The sequence below is a fragment of the Mastigoproctus giganteus genome, chromosome 6, assembly GCF_048544385.1.
Source record: "Mastigoproctus giganteus isolate SK-2022 chromosome 6, ASM4854438v1, whole genome shotgun sequence".
Taxonomy (NCBI): Eukaryota; Metazoa; Arthropoda; class Arachnida; order Uropygi; family Thelyphonidae; genus Mastigoproctus; species Mastigoproctus giganteus.
This window is the reverse complement of record NC_143580.1, coordinates 179,722,337-179,728,874: the sequence shown is the minus strand read 5'-3', so window position 1 is coordinate 179,728,874 and position 6,538 is coordinate 179,722,337. Positions and strand designations below refer to the sequence as shown.

At 38.3% G+C, this 6,538-nt stretch overlaps 1 protein-coding gene across 1 annotated transcript in view; it reads left to right on the top strand.

Annotated features, from left to right (window-relative positions):
- The first annotated feature begins 1,905 nt into the window (after positions 1 to 1,905).
- LOC150084779 (AP-5 complex subunit mu-1-like) overlaps positions 1,906 to 6,538 on the top strand; it is a 222,972-nt gene continuing 218,339 nt past the window's right edge. Inside the window, exon 1 of the mRNA XM_090375538.1 lies at positions 1,906 to 2,053. The gene's annotated coding sequence lies outside the window, so the exon portion shown is untranslated. The remainder of the gene's footprint in view (positions 2,054 to 6,538) is intronic.

The window sequence follows — 6,538 nt, the reverse complement described above, 5'->3', positions numbered from 1 at the left end:
GGCAATGGTCAGGCCACGACTTGAGTACTGTATAGAGGATTGGAGGCCTCATTTTAGGAAGGATATACAGTTGCTTTAGCGAGTACAGAGTAGGGCAACAAGAGTGGTGAGGGAAATGAGGGGTCTTCTTACCAAGAAAGGTTTAACGTCGGCAAATTTTAGTGTCTTGAGACTAGGCACCTGCGAGGTGATCTGATTGAGGTGTATAAGGCGTTGAATGGGTTGAGTAGGCTCAATGCTGATGGGATTCTTCCTCTTGCTCAGAATAATTGCCTGAGAGGGCATAAATTCAAATTGAGAAAAGACGGTTGTAGGATGTGCGAAAGTTTGCCTGCGGGTGGTTGATTGCTGGAACAAACTTCCATCTGTCGTTGTGGAAGTTTGATAGCCGAAATAAATTGAAGGAGCAACTGGACAAACGTTTAGAGGAAATGGATGTGTGAAATGGTTTTTATTTTCTTGTTTTTTTTTTTTTTTTATTTGGCTGATGCTACATAAGCTTGCTTTTTGCATCATATGCCTCTACTACTACTATTACTACTGGCGACACACTGCAACAAGCCCTTTGGCTTCATTAAACTAGTTTGTCTTACCTCTAGTCATACCTCAGAAATGCTAGCATTACAGTATTAGACTGGCCTGGAAACAGTGGACATTTGAACCCTATTGAAAATTGCTGGTACATATTGTTGTCTAGAATTGCTCAGAAGCCAGCAAGTAAGATTCAGCTGCAGGAGAGCATTGTAAGAGTGTGGTACCACGAAATTGGGCAACCGAATATCCAGAAGTTAACTCTGTGCTAGATCGTTGCAAGGCTGTAATTTCAGCTCGAGGAGGAACAACAAAATATTGAGGACTTATTTTGCTGATTTACAGTGCATAATACTATTACGTTAACCTGTCATTTCAGTTTGTACACGTAAATGCAATAAAATGTATGTTTCGGTGTCGTGATTGCTATTTGCATTATTTCTCATATTTCCATTAATTACTCATTTTACCCTTTGGGAAAATATTTATGGCATTTAAATAAATTTTCTGTTTATACTCCGGGACGACCAAACAGTCAGAGGAGTTAACAACATAGACAGCATACAAGAAACAGCACCGTATTCAGCAGTCACGGGCTTGAACCTCGGTCACTCAAGGCACGTGTACTTATGCACCCGCGCGCCTGACCACTAGGCTACGGGGCCTTTATATCAGGTGGAGTCTTTTTATTGGATTTCATTTACAGAGATATATATCCCATCTAACAAATGCATTTTCCCCAGGGCTCACATCTGATGAATATTGCCTTGGGCTTGACATACCCAGGGTCTTGAGCTGGATATCATCATTCTTCTCTTTCTTGGTGGTTCCCTTCTACTTCCGAGTCTCTCTCTCTCTGGATAACTCAGGAATTTTTTTTTTGGCTGGTGCAGCAAAAGCCTCAGGCTTCCTTGCACTTTATAGGTAATAATAATAATAATAATTTCGAACATTTGTGCAGCCCACAATGCAGCGCAAAACGCGTTATTTTCAAAATTCACTGGTGATGCAGTTTTTATGTTCGCTACTGTATATTTGTCTTGAGATATTTTGCGACGGCTTTCGATTGTTCGTTTCGCTTTGGGTGCGATTTGTTGGTAGCTACGGCTACTTTCCCCCCTTTTGTTTGGGCTTATTCGCAATGTATATGATAAGAAATTAATTCCTTAAAAAAAAAAAGTTTCGTCTCTGTGGATTATGAAATTTTAGTTAAGCGATTATCCTGACCTCTACCAGATTTAAATACTGTACTGAGAAGAACAATGTTCTTATAAAAAAAAAATAAAGAAACAAACGTTATAATAGAATAATAATAATTGTTATTATTATTTTCTATTTTGGCACTACTTGTTTTATATTTGCAGTGGCCGCCATTCCGCATTAGTAAAGATAAACACGTGAGAAAGCGCTTGTTACATTCACAGCGTAGTAAGATATCTTACTACTCTGGTTACATTTTATGTAGTGAAATAGAAGCGGTTCCGTGATACTAGTATGCTGTGTGAATGGAACGCGTGAAAAGGTCGGTTGCTTTTTATGAAGAACCAAATCCCACGATGGATATTTTTATTTAGAACGATTTATGGAGGAATTATTCAAAGTATTGTAGTACCGTTCTTAACAGTAATATTCCTTGAATCAAAGCGTTCATCTAATTTAAGTACGAATAAAAAAAAAACTGAATTCGTCTGGTGTGTAAAATTCAAAAAGAAACAGCGGTATAGCTTCAGAAGTCTAAAAATGACGCAATAGGGACTTCGAGATCTAACACAAGACCCGGGGAAAACACTTTTTCTCATCAGTTAACCTTTATAATCACAACATCCATGGCCCCTTATACGTATCCAGGCACAGTGCTGCGGAACAGCCGCCCCACCCTCTCCTCGACTTCACTGGATGACACTTTGTACTTATGTTAAACTTTTTAATTGGAATATAATCAGTGCTGAAAGTAGATTTTTATTCTAAAGGTACACTATCAATTTTTTCGATATAATATTGCAGTGATGTTGCTTTTGGCATTATTAAATTTGAGGGCAGTATAAATAAATAAAACAACTTGGTAATAATAATATCTCAGTAGCCCTTGTGTCATTAAGCATTAGCATTAGTTGAGGCATATGATGCAAGCTTATACAGCATCAGTCAAAAAAAAAACTCTTCTCACTTCACCCACTGGTCACTCCAAATGTTTGATTAGTTCAGCCTTAAATTTCGCTATACTCCAATATTTATTAGTATTAGCTACATGGTGCAAGGAAGCCTGAGGCTTATGCTGCACCAGCCAAAAAAAAAAAAATTCCCGAGTTACCCTGAGAGAGAGAGAGAGATAATCTTTAATGCCCTTCACGGCCAAAAAGCCAGGGGTTGAGGTAGAAGGGAATCACCAAGAAAGAGAAGAATGATGATATCCAGCTGAAGACCCTGGGTGTGCCAAGCCCATACTCACCAGATGTGAGCCCCTGGGGTTATACGGTGCACCTTTGTAATTAGCTGTCAGAACGGGGGAAAGAAGTGATTGGAAGTCTGTTCCAGCAATCAACCACCCCTATTGGCTAAAGGCAAATTTCCGCACATCTATTCTACAATTGTAAAATAGTCAGTGAGCATTGAGCCTGCTCAAACCATTCAAGGCCTTATACACCTCAATCAGATCACCTCGCAGGTGCCTAGTCTCCAGATGCTGCAATTTGCAGAACTTAAGCTTTTCTTCATAAGTGCATCCCATTGTTCCTCTCACCAATCTTGTTGCCCTTCTCTGTACTCGTTCTAGCAACTCTATGTCCTTCCTAAAATGAGGCCTCTGTTTTTTTTTTTTTTTTGGTAGTTTTGCGGATCGGCTTCTGTGGCCATAATACACCTCCCAAGGTTTTGCAGTACTTTGATCCAAGCCCGAGGTGGGATTCGAACCCGCGACCTTTTAGTTGCCAGGCAGGCACTTTACCCACCCGGCTAGGCTTCCTGACCTTTATGCAGTACTACAGGTGTGCCCCAACCATTGCCCAATATCACCACCAACAACAATAATAATAATGACAAATAAAAAATACATTTAAAGTTGTGTGTCAAGCCGAATGTTTTGTTGGAAATATAATTTGAATTATTTTAACTGTTATGCCGTACTGGCTTACTTTCATCAGTGAGCATAATGGTTTCAAGAATTTTAGGCATCAAATAGCTCCTTCAGAATGCACTATTGATAGGTGCTGGTGTGATCTGACATTCTTATTCCCTGTTTTATAGAAACATAAATACCATAAGCAAGGCCTTACGCACATACACTCCCTGTTACTTATAGAAAGATAAATGCAATGGTATTAATTCTCACAGCACAAGAAACCTTCAGGGGCACCTCCATAGCCAGGTGGGCAGGAGCAGCAGTGCGTAGCACATGCTTCTTGATTAAACTCGGATTCAAGCCCGTGACCACCAAATACGGAGGATGTGGTGGTCAGGGAATGACCACCACATATCCCCGGAGCAATATGGCCTTAGTTGGTAATGAATCTGGCACACCTCAAGGAAGCCTGAGTTTTATGCTGCACCAGCCAAAAAAAAAAAAAAAAATTCTGAATTACCCTGTGAGACAGAGAGAGAGAGAGAGAGAGAGAGAGAGAGAGTCAGAAGTAAAAGGGAATCACCAAGAAAGAAGAATAATGATATTCAGCTCAGGACCTGTGTGCACCAAGCCCATTCTCACTAGATGTGAGCCCCTCGTTGGAAGTAGTTAAATTCTAATGCAACTTTTTACAAAGGCAAGTTTATTCTGCTGTGAGAATTTAGACTATTGCATTATCCATGCAATTTAAATCCTGCTGGTTGCAAAAACAGATGAAATTAACATTTGTGAATATCAAAGTTATATTCACAAATGAAAATCAATTTAGTTGATAGTGCTTAATATTTATTGAAATGTGCTCCTCTAAAACTGCCAATCATTAGGTATACCTCTCTAAATTCTGGAAAATTTTAAAATCTGGCACACCTCAATTCTTGAAGGTACCAATTTTTAAAGGGTTTACTGTATATGATGTCAGTATGTTTTTGAAGTAGAATTTGCAATAGCTAATCATAGTGGTTAGACAAGATCTCCCTCTTAAACTCTGCAATGATTTCTGTATAAGTGCATTGCTATCAAGATGATCCTGCAGTATTTTTTTTAGCCACTAACTCCATTATTTCCTTGGAAAAGAAGTCAAACTTACTGCTCTGCATTTACACACTTCACCCATTGATTCCTCCTTTGTTGATAGGAGTGACATTTGCACATCTCCAGTCTGTAGGGATCTTCCATGAATTCAAAGTTGCTCTCATAATTGTAAAATTTTGCTTGCCTTTTTTTTTCTTTCTTCTTTTAATATATTTGGTTAGATTCCATCTGCCCCAGATGCCTTATTTACTTTTAACCTCAATAATTTCTCTTCTCAGTTATGACAAAATAATTTTCTTCCAGTTACAACTTGATATGCTTCTGGTATTCCTATCCATAAAAACTTTTTCACACATGAATGTAAATGCAGAACACTTATTCATTTTGACAGTAACCTGAACAGGATCATCAGTATTTATCCCATTGAAATCTAGTGGGCCAGTGTGATTCATCCCTTTCCTCTTATTGAAAATGTAAGCAAAATTCTTTGCATCCTTAGTCAGAGATTTGTCATAATCTTTCTTACCTTTCCAACCCAAGTGACTTGAGTGCAGACTAGTTTGTTCTTGGTGTAGGTTTCTATATTATTATTATTATTAGCTATATGATACAAGGAAGCCTGAGGCTTATGCTGCACCAGCCAAAAAAAAAAAAAAAATTCCGGAGTTACCCTGAGAGAGAGAGAGAGAGAGAAAAAAGTAGAAGGGAATCATCAAGAAAGAGAAGAATGATGATATCCAGCTCAGGACCCCGGGTGTGCCAAGCCCATATCACATGTGAACCCCTGGGATATTCCTGACATTTATAATCATCTTGTGCATTTTTCTTCTCTGCTACTAGTCTCGTTAGTATATAAAAAGTTAGTATAAAAAAGCTTAATAGCTTCTTTAATTACTTCCCTGAATGCTTCCCATTTAAAATTTGCACTAGATAACATTATAAATTGCTCCCACCGAAAAGAATCAAAAAACGAAGACTATTGTATTGCTCTAATCAAGCAAAATCCCTTTCCCCATTACATTTTTTCTTTCCCAGTGCTTATGTCACACAATACTGATTCAACATTACACTGGCAAATCTTGTCAACTGGCTGCACTGCTTTAGATTCTATTTGCTTCTTAACCAACAGCATAACTCACCCTCTCATCTTGTCCTCTCTGCCCTTTCTGTACACCTATTACTGTATTCAAATTCTGCCTCCACATGTCAGAGTAGAACCATGTTTCTGATATTTCTATAATAATGTTTGCATTTGATGACTTAACCAATACTTCAAATTCATCATATTTATTTACTATGCTCTTAGAATTAATGTATGTGCCTGTTTTTGCTCTTTACAACCCTCATATAGCCATATATTATGAAAATCCCCACATTGCTTTCCAGGCTGCTGTATATCTGAACAGATACACTGAAAGAATCAGTGTACAGCTAGCTTCCTGAAACTATTAGTCCATATATATCCCTTCTCCCAAAACAAGTAGTTTATTGACCTGCCTAAAAAAAATGCCATGAGATAGGATTAAAACTGCGAAAGTGTCTGGAATTTTGCACAGATATGATAGGCAGGAGCATATGATGGGAGCCTTGTCAATCATTTTGGATCTGGAGAAACTGTGCAAGGCCCATAAGTAGAATTTCTCAGCACTACCTGCATTTGTTAACGCAGAGCAATATGGCCTTAGTCACTGATGCTCCTAAAAGCCCTTCTACAACAACTTGTTAACAGGAGAGATTTTTTTTAAGAGATGCAATACACTTAAATAGAAGGGGATGCAACAATATTTGACAATGCTGTTGAGGCAGTTTTTCAAAAATACTATCAAGGATATAATAGGATACTATCAAGAAATAAAA